The following is a 17,913-nucleotide window of genomic DNA, read 5'->3' as shown; positions in this document are numbered from 1 at the left end:
CAAAGGAATGATTAGTACAAGTTTGGGTAATGGTTTACTGCTGGGGCTGTAAGTGTGACCTAATGGAGAGGAACATGACGGACAAGCTGGATTCCAGGTATACAGGAATTTATTGACTTAAACAATATATTTATGCTATACATAATCAGCTATATGTATAAGTTTTTTTTAGTTATAAAACATTTTTGTAGAACAGTATGAAGAATATGATTTCTTTCTCTGTAATTATGCATTTTTTGTGGATTTACGTATCAGAATATCAAAATGCAATATATTTGGGATAGGTCAAGGCACTAGGTGGGAAAGCAGCTGTCTCACATAGTACTGATCCAATTTTTAAATTTTTTAAAGTTTATTTTACTTATTTTGTGAGTGAGAGAGACAGAGAGAGAGAGAGGACAAACAGGGTAGGGGCAGAGAGAGAGGGAGAGAGAGAGAGAGAGAGAGAGAGAGAGAGAGAGAGAGAGAGAATCCCAAGTAGGCTCTACGTCATCAGCTCAGCAGCCTATGTAGGGCTCAAACTCACGAATTGTGAGATCATGACCTGAGCCAAATCAAGAGTTGGTCGCTTAAGCTACTGAGCCACCCAGGCACCCCAGTACTATTCCAATTTGAAAGTTTACTTCCTTTTGTCAAGATATTGTTAAGATTAGACCTCCTTGGAATATTTCACAGTTAAATCATAGTCAATGCACAATTTAAACACATACTTTTACAAATATGATTTAGGCATATGAATTCTATTTGATTTTAGGTTACTTTCCAGATATGGAGGAAAATAAGGAACACCAATGATGAGCATATCTTGAATTAATGTATATATGTGTGTGCATGTGTATTTATCCCCGAGTCCAATGAAAGAGGAAAGGGTCAGTAAAGTTGTATTTTGGATTATTACCTGGTTCTCAAGACCGTTAAGTTAAGATGGTTCAGACAGGGAAAATATACACCTAAATCACAAAACTAATAATTAGGAAAGCCAAAATTAAAAGAGAAGGTAATATATGTGTCTTGTTATTTATGTGTAATTCATGTGAATTAATGCTTGTTATTTCATTCAGAAAGAGAATTACTTGATTTAAAACATGGGTCATGTTCATGCTTTTATTTTGTTATTATAAATTTGAACTTAATTGTGTTTTTATACCTTAATTCTCATCATATCCGGAGTTCACTAAAGAGAAAACTGTTTTCAGGACACACAGGGATCATGTAAGCATCTCTTCTCTCTATAGGCTGAGCCATCTCAGCCTGATTTGGAAGGTTTAGAATGAGCCAAGGTTATATTTTACCAAACAGTTCTGCTGCTTTAAATGTGGTATGATGGATACAGCCCAACTTCTGGGCTGCCTTTTGAGAAGGTGTCCTAGACAGACTAAGACTTGCCAGTAGGTCAGACTCTATGTACCCTTAAAGTACAGTCATTGTCTTGAGCAGTTGGGTCCAAGCTTTAGAACACAATTATCATCCAGGAGGTGGTGTTTGCTTCTTACAACTTCTCATGAACACTCCTCACCTCTTATCAGAAGGAATAACTTCTAGGCTTAACCCTCAATCCAATTTCCCAAACAAAAGGGCAGATAAAGTTTTCTTATCTTAACTGTTAGACCAAGCAGCTGAAAGGCATTTGCATACTAACTTTTCCTCCATGGCCTTGTATTCAAAGTGTCTCCACATCTCAATTTGTGCCGTTCAGTGCTGGATTTTTTATTTCCTAAACTTTCTGGCAAATAAAATGTATCTTAATGGACCAATTTATCTTCTTTTATTGCCTCTCCTTTATCCTCTCTCTTTTCCTACCTTTTTCACTCCTGGTTTTTAGATCTAATTTATTTCACTTTCAAATCCTGTCTCTCACTCCTTTTACTCAGTGAGCAATAATTACTAAGTTAATTACATTCTACAGTCATATATATATTTATCCTGTAAATGAAAATTTTTCTGAATCTTCTCTTTTTTTCTGTTCTCCAGATTGGCCCTTCACTTCCTAACTTGTTCTCTTCATTTCTTGTTTCATCAACTTCTGGGTGAATCTCCAAACCCTTCATCTTGCCATTTACCAAAGACATTGTCACCAGACATGTAACAAAATACAGTGTTCTGGATTTACTCCAAGGTGAGGACAGGTTAGAGGTGAGGTGAGGACAGTTAGAAAGGGGAATTCATGGGGCGCCTGGGTGGCGCAGTCGGTTAAGCGTCCGACTTCAGCCAGGTCACGATCTCGCGGTCCGGTCCGTGAGTTCAAGCCCCGCGTCAGGCTCTGGGCTGATGGCTCGGAGCCTGGAGCCTGTTTCCGATTCTGTGTCTCCCTCTCTCTCTCTGCCCCTCCCCCGTTCATGCTCTGTCTCTCTCTGTCCCAAAAATAAATAAAAAACGTTGAAAAAAAAAAAAAGGGGGGGAATTCATTAAAATAGGACTAATTAGGAAACTGTTAATAACATTTGTTTTGGACAACATCATGAACTACAAAACTGATTTAAGATTCCTTTATGCTTAGGCTCACATTGTATGTCTCTGGTGTTACTATCAATCTCCTGGTATAGAGATACTTAACACAGTCAAGGTGATCTAGCAGATAGAAAAGATTAACAATTTCTAAAATACATATGAATATTAAGATATATATTCAAATCCACTATGCAGTGGAGAGCAAATTATAATATTTAGTGAAACTATTTTAAATCAACAGCAACTTTTTACATCAGGCAATTAGTCAAACCTCAAAACAGCCTTTTTCATCTTAAAGGTAGCATTATTAGAAAAGGCTCTCAACAATATGTGGTGTCTGCTGAATCTAAATGAGAAAGAACAAATATTTTGGCCCTGCTTCTTTCTGAATAAGACTACTGGGGGATAAAAAAGACTACTGGGAATATCTATTTGTCATTGTAAGGACAGATACTAGCTTCAAAACATATGATGTATGTCTGCTCACTGTAAGAAATTAGTCATTTGCACACTCTGGTTTTTGAAAGTATTTATTTATTTATTAACAATTTATTTTTATTTTGTCTACACCCAACTTGGTCTCAAACTTATAACCCTGAGATCAAGAGCCACATTCTCTACCAACTGGGCCAGCCAGGCTGCCCTGTACTCTAATTTAGTGCAAAGTACTTGAATTTAAAATTCTGTCAGGGCTTTTATTGATATAAAGTTTATTTTTAAGTGCCTTTTCCACCTTTTCATCAAGCTCATCTAGATTAAAAATTGTCACTCTGTTGGTCTGAGCTTTATTTTATTATTATTAATTTTGTCTACTTTAAGCTACATGGGACAAAGAAAATGTGTTGCAGAATATTGGTTTGCTATGCTATCTATAAACATACCAGAAATAAATTGAATGCTGGCTAGTCCTTAAAAAAATACAGTTTATTAAAGGGCATTGTTATCACTTATGTTTTGTAATAAAAATTTTATTATAAGTACATTATTTGATAATGACCATATCCAACAGTGTCAGGAAGTTCAAAGAGTTAAAGCATAGGAAAGGATGGTTGAAACGAGAAGCTATTTGACAATTTACTTTTATGTTTTGAGCAAGACTTCCTTTAAAATGGAGAGTTGTTTAATCCAAATAGTCTTGTTGCTTGTGGTTTAAAGTTCAGTCAGTGAGTTATTAGATAATATGTTGAAAGACAGTAAGATAACTACAACACATTTTATATACATATTTTCTCTGAATACTATGAGCATAATTTGAGAATCAGTCTTTCTCAAAGGAAAATTATCATTTTCATAGATGATATGAATATCTGGGCTCAGAAGAAAAAACCTAATTATGATATTTCTAGGTGAATGAATGACTAGCCCTCAGTTTTAAAAGAAAATAAAATTTACTATATGAATCTCAACACATGGAGAATCTACATTAGAAAAACAAGTGTTGTTATAATTTGTGAGTCGAGTCAATTCAGAAGATGTATTTTGTGAAAATCCATCATGATACTCTCAAACAAATCATGTCTTAATTTAATGATAAATATGTATTTCACGTTATAAAATAGTCCTTTGGTTTTACATTTAGAAAGTTTCAAAAGCTATACAGTGATGAAAGGGCATTGACAGTTGGCATTCTTTTTAGAATTATCTCTAAATATTTATAAATCAACACTTAAAAGCTTGATAAATTGTGGATTTTCAAGTGCATAACTCATCACTTATCAAACGCGGTATAGTTTTTGTAAATTATACAGAATTTCTATTTTGCAATATGTATTTTTTTAAAAGATTGATTTGCTTTTCTCTCAATTCCACTGCTGCGTTTTTTTCTCCTTCTATAGACATTTTAGTGTTATTGTCCAGAAAGGCAATAAGTAATGGAGTAAGACTTTTGTTGGGAGGCAACAGTTGGCAGGTCTGCCAGTTTCAACAAGAAATTCTGCCAAATTCAGCCATTGTTTGGCCATTTGGGGAAATGCTTCAACATTTTGTGCTAAAATACCAAGCAACCTTCTCATTTACCCTAGTTTGAGAGGTCACTCCTTGGAATTCAGTGAAACCTGAACACTAACTACGTTACAGAAAAGCATCTTTACTAATTTATTTCCCTTTACAAAGGCAGTGGAGGAATAAATATTAGGTTGACCTAAGAATAACAAAATGATAATTAGTTTCTGAGTATTTTCTCTTCGGCCATGGGATATGTTTACAACACCTTCAAAATTTCAGCTCTAGAATCTATTGGATACTGCAGACAAAATCACGTAGAGTCTCTAGTTTTCCGTGGAGACTGATACAAAGAAACATATTCATTCATTAATCATTTGTTAAGAAATTTTTAAGCACCTACTTTGTGTAGGCACTTACCTAGGTGCTTAGGATATATTAGTGGGGGGAAAAAAGCAGGAAGAAGTGCTTGTACTTGTAGAGCTTAGAGATAATGGACAGAAAATGGACAATAACACAGAAAATATGTAAATTGTAGTTGATGATTTGTTGCATTGTGATTGGTGTTCTAGGTAAAAGCTAGGACACACAAAAATAAATGACAATGAGCAAAAGGGTTATGGTCGTGTAGGTGTAGCTGTGTTTAAATAGGTTAGGTTTCAGAAAAAAGTTTGTATCTGAGCAAAGGCCATAGGGAAGTTTGTATCTGGCAAAGGCCAGCAATGGATTTCTGAGAAAAGAGCATTCTATGTTCTTTAAAAGAAACCCACAGATAATTTTTAATCTTGTTTCAGATAATGTGCTTGCATTCCTTTAATTTTATGCCAGTTGATATCAGAATTTACTTCTTTAATAAGAAATAAATTTGCCTGGAGATGAAGAAAGAAGAAATACTAAAGCCTGGAATCCAGGAACTATAGGCCCACCAGTAATAAAGATTAACATTTTATTATTTATTTATTCATTTTGTTTTTATTCAGGTGCTGTAATGATGAGTATGTGATGAAGAGTAAAGGAGATATAATAAACTTAAAAAGTTACTTAGTTCGGGGCGCCTGGGTGGCGCAGTCGGTTAAGCGTCCAACTTCAGCCAGGTCACGATCTCATGGTTCGTGAGTTCGAGCCCCACGTCGGGCTCTGGGCTGATGGCTCAGAGCCTGGAGCCTGCTTCCGATTCTGTGTCTCCCTCTCTCTCTGCCCCTCCCCCGTTCATGCTCTGTCTCTCTCTGTCCCAAAAATAAATAAAAAACGTTGAAAAAAAAAATTAAAAAAAAAAGTTACTTAGTTCATTCAAATGAGTACTCTTTCATTAATTGCTATTATAATCTTGTATCAATAAATATGATGCACAACGATCTTTGTTGTTTACTACAAATTTAATTCTAAAGAATTATTCAAGTTGGATTTGATAGGAAAGACAGAAAATCTCACAAATTATATTTACAGGTTGTGTCCCTTCCATGATTATAAAACTATGCAGTTATAACTGGGAACAAAAACATAGGCCAGAATGGAGAACTATCCTTGAAGTCTACATGATTTTGAGTAATTAGGAGTGGGATGTTGTCTAAATGTAGAAATCTAATCTTTTAGATTTCTAATCTAATCTAAAAAATCTAATCTTTTTTTTTTTTTTTTTTTTAAAGCAGATGCTATTTCAAGGCCTAAATTGTGGTTATACTTAATGAAACCCTCTGAGGACACAATGAGCTGGAATCTCCTATTTCTAAGTTCGAAACCCATTAACTAGATTTATTTAGCTTATTCAGGACTCTAGCTTCAGAAGTGCTATGTAACATGAAAAGTTTTGAACATGTAGTCCTTAATGGTAAGGATGATACTAGAAGTGATATAGTTGAGACTTTGTAACCTTAAATATGTAGTCTTTTATGACACTTGAGAATTTAGTGAATAATCAGCTTTCAGAGTTAATCTGAAGAATCACATAATTAGTGGGTTTTTAAAGGGTGTTTGAGTTATACAATGACTCAAACATAAACTCTTTGTTAACTTTGGTGTATTTATTTTGAAGGAAGTAGGCTGGAATCTGGTTCATTAAGTATGGACATGTATTAATTTTATGATCAAAAAGACTCAGTAAGTGTTTTCTAATAATTTTGAACTGATAACATGGAACACAGCACAGGAAATCCTTTTGGAAAATGTATAATTAAGGAAGTTAACTCATGTGAGGAATTCAATTAATAAAAATATTAAACAATATTTAGGAAAATCATTTTATGGACTTTACCCCTGTCAGTTTGTTCTAGACTTTAACGCTTGCTCATATCTCATTTGAAGCCCTTCCTGTTCAAATTAATGAAACCAATCATGCTTCAAAGCTTTATTCTTAAGGATATCTTTCTTTAACCACATTCTTTCTCTCTTAAAAGTGAACAATTTCTGATACCCAATCATGATATCTGTAATTGATTTAGATACAAGGAAATCTTTCTGTTAAAGTATGAAAGTTCCAAATTACATTAGAAGCAGTTGAAAATAAGAGATTTCAGAATATCTTAGCCAAAGCACATACAATTGTGAGCTAAGTAGAATCCGTTAGACTGTTTTTTACTTCAGGTTTTTTTTTTTAAATGTTTCATCTGTAATCCAAGGTTTCCCAAATATAATAAATATGTACAGAAAATATCTGATTTATCAAGATTTGTCACTTTACAAAACATTCTAGCTCAGGCATTCAGTCCTGATCTTATGACAAGATGAAAAGTAGAGTGGTGGCCAGCAGTATAGATGAAGAGTTCATAGTTTAATCGGCACTGTTACACAGCACTGAGGTGGAGCTGATGTTGTCCAGAGCAGGGGTCCTGTCTTGCTTACCTTTAACATCTAGCATTGGGCCTGGCACGTTGTGAGTGTTTGCTAAACTGAGGATCATTCTGTTTAACCCTAGCACTCCTTAATAGCAAGAAGTCACATAACTTAAAATACAACTGTTCTCTGACGGTATTAAATTCTGATATGAACGGAAAGTTCCCCAGATAAAATATACTGCAAAGAGAACAGACTTTAATTTCATAAAAGGATGAGCAATCTTGGAAGGTCTTATGTGAACCATATAGGGGAAAAACATGCTACCATTGTGGCAGGAGGGGGTGGAATGTAGAAAACTTATATCCTTTTAGTCTCCCTCATTTATAATATAATTGCTTTAAATATTTCTTCTACCTACATTTAGAACCAAATCAAAAAAAAAAAAAAAGAACCAAATCAGATTCTACCCCCTTCCAAAAAAACAAACAAACAAAAAGCCCTGAGTAACTGGAGAATTTCTATCTTGCTCATAGTTGGATGACTTAACATTTTTAAGACATTACTAATTTTTGATTAAACTAATAAATTCATTGTAATTCCAACTATCATTCCAGCAGAAAGTTTGAAGAGTTTCCAAAATTCGAAAACCTAAATAATTTTTGGGAAAAAAGAGCAAATATGGATGAATGCCCTTAACTGCTTGCAATGTTTAATTGTATGTGTTAACTTGGCCAGGCTATGGTGGCCAGTTGTTGGATCAAAAATTAGCCTTGATGTTTCTGTAAAGTTATTTTGTAGATGTGATTGACATTTACCATCAATTGACTTTAAATAAAGGAGATTATCTAGATAATGTGTATGGGTCACATCCAATTGCTTGAAGGCTAAATAGCAAACATGAGGTTTTCTGAAGAAGAAAGAATTCTTCAAAATCTTTGTTTTTCAAGCAACTCTTGACTACTGGAGGCTAGAGAGTAACTACTGGGCATTTGGTTTAGAGGAAGGTGAGGGTTAAGCAAGTATAGATGAAGGAACATAGTGGAAGGAAATGCATACAGAATGAAAGATGGGAAATTACCAATTGCAAATTCTACCTACTATGTACAGGCTTATCTCATTTTATTGTGCTTCATTTTCTTGTGCTTCTCAGATATTGCATTTTTTATAAATTGATGGTTTGTGGTAACATTGCATGTACCAAGCTTATCAGTACCATTTGTCCAACAGCATTTGCTAACTTCCTGTCTCTATGTCACATTTTGGTAATTCAATATTTCAAATGTTTTCATTATTATTATTATATTGTTATGGTAATCTGGGATCAGTGTTCTTTCCTATTACCAATAGTAAGTGTTTTGTGCACCACTGACCATGCCCATACAAAATGATGAACTTAATAAGTGTGTGTATTCTCTCTGCTCCCCCTTCTCTCTCCCTTTCCATGGGCCTTCCTATTCCATGAGATATAACTATATTGAAATTAGGCCAATTAATAATCCTACAGTGGCCTCTAGGTGTTCAAATGAAAGGAAAAGTCACAAGTCTCTCACTTTAAATCAAAAGCTAGAATTGATTAAACTTAGTGAGGAAGATATGTTGAAAGCTGAGATAGGTCAAAAGCCAGGTTTCTTGCATCAGTTAGCCAAGTTGTAGATGCAAAGGAAAAGTTCCTGAAAGAAATTAAAAGTGCTACTCCAGGGTACACACAAAGAGTGAGAAAGCTAGAGAGTCTTATTGGTGATGTGGAAAAAGTTTTAGTGGTCTGGACAGAAGATCAAACCAGCCACAACATTCCCTTAAGCCAAAGCCTAATCCAGAGCAAGATCCTAACTCTCTTCAATTGTATGATGGCTGAGAGAGGAGAAGAAGCTGAATAAGAAGTTTCAAACTAGTAGAGGTTGGTTCATGTGGTTTAAGGAAAGAAGCCATCTCTGTAATATAAAAGTGTAAGGTGAAGCAGCAACTGCTGATACAGAAACTGCATCAAATTATCTAGAAAATCTAGCTAAGATAATTAATGAAGGTGGTTACATGGAACAACAGATTATAAATGTAGACAAAACAGCCTCCTACAGGTAGATGTCATCTAGGACTTTCATAGCTAGAGAGGAAAAGTCAATGCCTGGCTTCAAAGCTTCAAAGAACAGACTGACTCTCTAGTTAAGGGCTAAGGCAACTGATGACTTTAAGTTGAAGCCAATGCTCGTTTACCAGTCCAAAAAGCCTAGAGTCCTTAAGAATTATACTAAATCTACTGTGTCTGTGCTCTATAAAATAGAACAATAAAACTCGGATGATGGCACATCTGTTTACAACATCATTTACTGAATTTTTTAAGCCTACTGTTGAGAACTACTACTCAGAAAAAATGATTCCTTTCTAAATGTTACTGCTCACTAAGGATGCATCTGGTCACCCAAGACCTCTGATGGAGATGTACAATGAGATTAATATTGTTCTCATGCCTGCTAAGACAGCATCTATTCTGCAGCCCATGGATGAAGGAGTATTTTCAAGTCTCATTATTTAAGAAATACATTCCCTAAAGCTACAGCTGCCATGGATAGTGATTCCTCTGATGGATCTAGGCAAAGCAAACCAAAACCTTCTGGAAAGGATTCACCATTATAGATGTCATTAAGAGAATTCATGATTCATGGGAAGAGGTCAAAATATCAACATTCACAGGAGTTTGGGAGAAGTTGATTCCAACCCTCAAGGATGACTTTGAGGGAGTCAAGACTTCAGTGGAGGAGTGACTGCAGATGTAGTAGAAATAGCAAGAGGATTAGAAGTAGAGACTGAGGATGTGATGGAATTGCTCTAATCTTATAAAACTTTAACAGATGAGCTTTTTGTGGATGAGCAAAGAAAGTGGTTTCTTGAAATGGAATCTATTCTTGATGAAGATGCTGTGAAGATGTTGAAATGACAACAAAGGATTTAGACTAGCACATAAACTTAATTGATAAAGCAGCTGCAGGGTTTGAGAGTTGACTCCAATTTTGAAAGAAGTTCTACTATAGTACAATGCTATCAAACAGTATCTCATGCTACAGAGAAATCATTCATGAGTCAGTGGATGCAGCAAACTTCATTGACTTATTTTAAGAAATTGCCACAGTCACTCAACCTTCAGCAACCACCACCCTGATCAGTCAGCAGCCATCATCATCAAAGCAAGACCCTCCAGCAGCAGAAAGATTATAACTCACTCAAGCCTCCAGATGATGTTTAGTGTATTTTAGCAGTAAAGTATTTTTTAATTAAGGTATATGTGTTGTTTTTAAACATAATGCTATTGCACTATACTGTTTCCATAACTTTTACATATACTGGGAAACCAAAAGATTTATCTGACTTCCTTTATTAATTGTGATATTCACTTTATTGAGATAAACTAGAACAAAACTCACAATATATCTGCACTTAAAACCTAAGGTTCTAGGAACAGCATCCATTCACACTAGGGGTGACTAGTTACCAGAAACCAATTGGAAAGGGAAGCAGAGTGATTAAGAGCATGAGCTCTGGAGCCTGATTGCCAGGATTCAGTTCCTGGTACCTCCACATGAATAGTTATGTGATCTTGGGCACATTACTTAAAAGTTCTCTTGTTTTTGATGTTTCTTATCTGCAAATACTAATACTAATACTAATAATGATAATAGTATTTCTTGGGGCTTTGGGGAAGGCTAAATGAGTTTATATATGAGTAACTAACAATATATATACATGGCACAGAGCAAGTCCTCAAAGAAATTAACTAAATAATCTCAACAGAGCAAGCCATCCTTTAAAAAGGGGTTCTCTTGTGTAAGTGCAGTATGGAAAAATTCACCCACTGCTGACATTGGGAGAGAGTACTGCAGCAGAGAAGGCTGACACTCCTATTTGAGGCAAAATAATAATAATAATAATAACAACAATAATAATAAATGATGTTATTTTTCCCTCAGGGATATTAAGATATGTGCATTCAATAATGTATCTTCATCTAATAATGTCAAGGACCAGAGGATTAAGCTGACAATAAATATATACATTTACGAAAATAAGCCTGACAAGTTCCAAGACATTTTAGTTAGTTAACTGGGAGTTTAATGAAATTATGTTTAACAGATTTCAAATGTAGCGATGTCCTAACTGTATATGACATGAATACTGTCTGAAGTAGACTCCATTCCAGGCAGTTGCTTCAAACAGTGATTATAACTACATTTCTAAAATACAAATGCATAGGTTACATTTTTTGCCTTAGCTAAAAAGTATATTGGCACATTTTAAGAAAGATTTAAAATTAAAAAAACTTCATTGAAAATAAATTTTCAAAGACATATGTAGACTGATTAATAAAACATTTAAACATGGAAGTCTAATATTAGGTTTCCATTACCTAAGTGAAATCAAGTCTGCTCTTTTGCCTCACATTTGAAAACAACTAGAGTTAAAAAAAACAAGAAAATAAAACAGAAAAACACATTTTGTACTGATGACATCTTTTCCCATAGCTTTAATCCTCCTTATTTTCAGTTATAACATAATTTATTCTTCTCTAGTACTTACCAAAGTTCCCATTTTCCCTTTATATTATCCTTGGAAAGGAAGCAAAATTGAGGTTTATGCACAAAATATCTAAACAACATTTGGTCTCATGTTAATCAATGGATATGGATTCAATTAATATTCATTTGTAGAATTTATGAAATTGATACTTGGATATAAAACAAATTTATTTTAGTTTTGATTGATAAAACACCCGTGTGCTCCCGAATATGCTAATAAACCTCTATGTGACTAATCTGTGAGGAGAAGCAGCACTCTTATAAACCACAGAGTTGCCATTTCACTGTATCACTGTTATTTAATAGACCAAATGACATGTTCAGGAGTCACCATGGTTTTATGGAAACCTGGTTGGGCTTAGATTAACCTAAACCTGAATAGGGAAATAATGACAGATTTATATAAAAGTTTATACCATATTAGCATCTTTTAATTAAAAAATATATTCCCATGTTAAGGGGAATACGATGTCTCTGAAAATTTGACTCTATCTAACAACCTCAGTAAAGCATTTAGCTATAGTATAGCCTTGATACCATAGAGATAGGTTGGTTATTTATTTATTTATTTATTTATTTATTTATTTTGCTTATTTATGTCTGTGTTGGGTTGAGTTTTTTGCCCTTTTGATACCAAGGTAAAAAATATATATATTTAATTAAAAGCATGAAGTAATAAAAAGATAAAAGTCTTACATTTTAAAAACCAATACACTCTTTTGACTATTTTGCAAATGATAATATATTGTATAAAACTGTCTCTTCTATAAACAAACTAATTTAAAGGTAAAAAAAGGAGGAAACAGGTTCTAGGAAAATATTTGCAATTTATCAACTGATAATTAGTACTAATAATCTAATAAACATAGACTCTCAGTTCACAGTAAGTGATTCTACTTTATTTTTAAATAATAATAAGACTTTTATTGTTTTGTTAAAAATTAAATTCATGTCTTCATTTTTTTGGTAAAATAATTTATTGAAGTAAAAACAATTAGATTTAAGATTACACAAATACTGGAAAATGCAGATTATTTTATTAATCTGATTTAATGAACAATATTATAATACTAATTAGACATGAAAAAATAATAATCTAGATTTATTGAAGACTTTCCTGTTTAAACGAAATGGCAATATAATGTATGAAAATATATTTCCTGTTATTTAAATAGGTTTGTTGACTTAATTATCATATATCTAATTATATGTTCTTCCTAAATCACACTAGCTCAGTATTTACATTTCAAACTGTACAATTAAATGCAGTCTGCCTTTTACTTCTTCGATTTTATACTAATTAAGACTATACATCTTCCAAGTTATGAACCAAATTACAGGGAGGTAAATCAAAGGCGTGAAAATCATCCAGATACTTTTTATTCTTAAGGTTTTATTTTATTTTATTTTATTTTATTTTATTTTATTTTATTTTATTTTATTTTTGAGAGAGAAAGAGTGCAGTAGGGGCAGATAAAAAGGGAGAGAGAAAATCCCAAGCAGGCTCCGTTTTGTCAGCGCAGAGCCCCATGCGGTGCTCATTCTGATGACTGTGAGATCATGACCTGAGCTGAAATCAAGAGTCAGTTGTTTAACTGCCTGACCCCGCCCCCAGGAGTCCCAAGATACTTTGAGGTGTGTAACTGCTATTGATGAAGGAATTTGGATAGGAATGATTGTTTATGTGAATAAATGGGAAAATGATTGAAATATCTTGTTGGTATGTAACCCTGATCTTGTGTTTCTGGTACATTCTTATTTTCCATAACTTCATCAAAACATTTTCTTATATTAAATGAGCAGATTTTTTGAAATAATTTAATAATGCAGCAGGGTAGAAGTACTTTGGTAGAAAAAGAGAGCTTTCCTAAGAAATTATAAATGTTTATGGTTCACGCGTGGGCTTTAAACCCAGATACAGACAAATGTTTTATATAGCTGGGTACTGGCTTTTCATATTAAGTGTATTCTCTGATAGTCTGATTGAGTCAAGAACACAGAGGTGTTACAAATTTGACTCTGAGTGTATTTCATTAACACCATTGCAATGATATAACTTATGTTTTGTGGTTAATAGCATCTCTGAATACGAAACAAAGATAAGATAGAGAATAAAGCCAATGACTTCAAATAATGTCCTTTGAATATATTTGTGTTTTGAAAAGTTGGTATCATAATCATGATATCTCTAAAACAGAATTATTTTTTCAAGCTGTGTTCAAAATCATACATAGAGTATAAAATCAGTTTTGTTTCATGAATGTATATTTTGATCCTTTAATTTTTTTTGTTAATTTTTGTATAAATATCTGTAAGATAATTCTTAAAAATTAAGGTACTATCAAATTTTAACCATGGAGAGAAAAGTTGAAAGCAACATAGTGTTATAGTTGTTACAAAAATGATGTAAGTTAGAAATATATACTAATACTATTAACAGAAGTTTGATTAGTTTTATGAGTTTATCAAATAATTTATCCACATTAGCATAAAGCATATAAAATCATCTTTTTTTATCTTAATATTATTTTGAATTTCTTACTGAAATAAATTTGGTGTGTAAAAAATAATGGTAAATATATACGATGAATGTGAAGATTCTCATAAATATGCTAGGGTGTTGATTCCATTTAAACGTATCCTAGGCATCACCAGTAGGTAAAGTATATACACGGTGGTCATTCATTTAACATCATTTTTAAAACTACAGAATCAATTCTAATTTCTTTTTTATTTTCCTGTTTTCCCAATCTTTTTTTCAAATTGAATGAGTAGTTTTATATATTCTAACATTTTTACATAGTTTAATAAAACAATATTTTGGAATGTGCTAATATATATTAGGGGGGGGAAGACCTTGTAGTGGTAACCAAAAGCATATCTCTTAAAGATAACTGAATATTGCAGGTAAAACAGACCTTAACTCACATTATTCTTATAATTTCTCAACCCTATGTTTCATTTTCCATATTTATAACTGGCCTTAGACTCTGCATTGCTTTTATGATCCCATAGCATCTAGAAAAATAAGTGAATTCTTTATGGCTGAAAGCATGCATTGATCCTCTGATACTCTCTTATCATTAAAGAAAACAAAATTTAGAATATAATAATATGAGTTCTTATTTCAAATGTTCAATTATTTTCTCAAAAAATAAGTCTTTGCCTAATGACCTTCAAAATTCGTTACCTAGTGTTTCTCAACAGTATTTTCTGAAAATAAAAATTATAAACCACACTATTAGTACAGTTAACAAAATTTTAATTGTTATGGAAGAAAATTATGGGTTTTTGGTTAGCAATTAAATAAAAATTAGATATGTGTGGGGAGTGCCTTATTAAAAATATTATATTAATATAATATCTCCTTCTAAGAAAATAATGTAAATTAAAAATAATGCTATGTTAATTTTTATTACTAACCCATGGCATGGGGTTAGGCATTTAATGTGTTCTTTTCATTTCCTTCCCTAATTACCTAATGGCTATTTACAAAGTCACATTCTAAAAACACTTTTTCTAATTCTACGCATGTGTCAGGGCATTCAAAACAGTTAATGGTTGAAAGGCGATAGGAAATCAGCCACAATATTTTTAAGAATCACAAAATAAAAGGCTTAATTGAAGTTTCCATTATTTGGAGAAATTTGTGGAAAAATTGAGTAGAAAATTATGAGGGAGTTACTCAGAATAACTTTGTTGTACACTGTTAATGTGCCAGATTATGGGTGATTAAGTACAGGATTTCTCCACTGAAGGACATTCTGCACAGTATAATTACATAGGTAAGAAAGAATATAGACACAGATGAATTATGTCAATCAATATAATTTGAACCCAAATCTGACACTTAATTTTTATATAAGTAAATTATATCAATCAATATAATTTGAACCCAAATCTGACATCTGATTTTTCTTAGTAACAAATTTGTGACATCTCTATACCAACACTTAAGTAGGCAATAGTTTCTTAATAGTCCTGGACAGTCTGTACTAGTGAAGGAAGCATTAACAGATGTTTCATCTCAACATTACTGTAAGTTTTTTTCTGGAAATTCTTTTTTAAAAAATACACATTTTAATTTCTCTGTTTAATAATCTGCTATACTTATTTGGAAAAACTTTGTCACTTTTCTTTATTCACAGTTATCTCTATTTCACGCCGTCCCCCCAAAAGCTTGCAGAGAGATAGCAGAGAAATTGAAGCAATGCATTGTTAGCTAAAGAGTTGTAAAATTATACTTAATGTGGAAATAACATTTTCTTAATCCTAGCTGGGATTTTTTTTCTTTTGTAGCTCACCCCCTGATCAGATACAGCGGAAACAATTCAGGGTTAGTAAGAGAGAGACTTAAGCACATCTGGCCACAATGAACAGTGAAAATTCTATTAGTTCAATAGCCAGAGATATATGTGTAAATAAAAGGCAAATAGAAGACACATATAATAATAATTCCAAAGTGATTACTTTTCTTTTTAATTCTCCATTTTGTTCAATTTTGCAGAGACTCCAAGACCCCATAAGTAGTTATTCTTCTCCCCCCCCCCCCCCCCTTCTCAGAGTACTAACTGTATAAAAAGTTTAAAGACCCTTCCTGGGGGGAAAATGTTTTCCAGCTGTCAAAATTTAAGCTTAGCTAATAGTAGAGCTAATTTTAAAAGGCATTGTTCCCTGATTAAGATATTTGTTTAGAAGTATGCTTTTTAATCCATTTAGATTTTTATTACTTGCTAAATTTATCTTCTAGAATATCACTGTGCATAATAACATCTAGTAGTAATAGATTTTGTATACATTTGGGAGTAATACACTGTAGTTTCTTTAAAATGTGAAATAAATGAGAATATGTTTCAATATTATTTCAATGTCATTAAATTCCACAGTAGGAACATTGCCAAACTAAATGAGAATACTATTCAGGATACATATATTTATTCTGAATAGTGTACTTACCCAGCACAGCTTCTAAGGAAATTCTTGGTGAAATATTCTTAGGATGGAATTTGATTTTCTGAGATTCCGCAGAAGAGATTTACCCCCAGGCAAGGTGGGGAAGAGTGAAAGCTTTGCAATGTAATCCTGCAGGCAGGGTCAGGTCCAGTGAACACAGCCTGATGATCCTAAATCAGGAGGTGATACTCTCTGCTGGAGAGGGAGGGTTGTTCTGAGTGGATTGGAAGTGTTGTCACATTGTATGTGCTCAGCAGCAGAAGGGAAACATCAGAGCTTCCTGTTACATCACTCTGACCCCGCCTGCAGTTAGTGTTAGGTTACTTTCTTTCTCAAATAGCATACCCCAGGAAAGCAGCACTCCTTTCTTATTCTGAGACAAGAGCAAGAAGCAGCCTGAACAGACAGAGATCATATGCTGTATGAATACATTGTTAGCAGCCAAAGCTGGCTGCATTTCACCTTGACTGAGTTCTGTTAGAACTTGCCACACAGAGCAGCCTGTGATTTGAAGGAAATCTGAATATAATATTCTGTTCCAAAATTAAAGGAGTTAGGGAAGTGTGTGTGTGTGTGTGTGTGTGTGTGTGTGTGTGTGTATACTTTACAAAGCTTTGGGGAACTGTTTTATCTAACATGTCTTCTTCAAAAAGGAACACAAAAATAATACCTACATCCATCATAATTAACTCTGTGATCCAACTTTTATTGAGATCTAATAATCAGAGTTATTAACTGATCAGGTTTTCACAATTAAATGATGAAACTTTATTCTGTAGGTTTTTAAACCTTTTTTTTTCTTTGCCCATGACATAACTATGTGCGTGTGTGTCATGAACAAAACCATTGTGTGTATACATGTTGTGTGTTTGTATATACACATATACATAGAATGGTTTTTCATTATATGTAAGTATATGTTTTATGGAATAAACTTTTGAGAACATATAAATTTAAAATAATTGCACTTATTTTAAAATATTTAACTTGATTATGTTATCATCTATAAAATAAAATAATAATATATTACATTTATCCCTCAAAATAGCCATAACAAAAGTGCAGATAATTTATAAACATAATGGTTATGTAAAATATGTAACATGCTTTAATTTTTTAGAAGTTTTCTATCAAAACATAATTTTATTCCAAATGTGTTTAATAAATCATTGGACATTATCAGGGAAGAAAAATTTACATTTGAAATGCACTTGTCTTGATAATATGGTAAATG

The 17,913-nt window shown here is 33.0% G+C and overlaps 1 protein-coding gene across 2 annotated transcripts in view; it reads right to left on the bottom strand.

The window, feature by feature from the left end:
* CALCRL (calcitonin receptor like receptor) overlaps positions 1 to 16,923 on the bottom strand; it is a 104,906-nt gene extending 87,983 nt beyond the window's left edge. For both annotated transcript variants that reach the window (XM_058711845.1, XM_058711852.1), the window contains exon 1: positions 16,683 to 16,923. The gene's annotated coding sequence lies outside the window, so the exon portion shown is untranslated. The remainder of the gene's footprint in view (positions 1 to 16,682) is intronic.
* Positions 16,924 to 17,913: the final 990 nt, after the last annotated feature.

This window comes from Neofelis nebulosa, chromosome 2 (genome assembly GCF_028018385.1).
Source record: "Neofelis nebulosa isolate mNeoNeb1 chromosome 2, mNeoNeb1.pri, whole genome shotgun sequence".
NCBI classification, from domain to species: Eukaryota; Metazoa; Chordata; class Mammalia; order Carnivora; family Felidae; genus Neofelis; species Neofelis nebulosa.
Note: the sequence above shows the minus strand (reverse complement) of the source record. Positions and strands in the feature narration are given on the sequence as shown.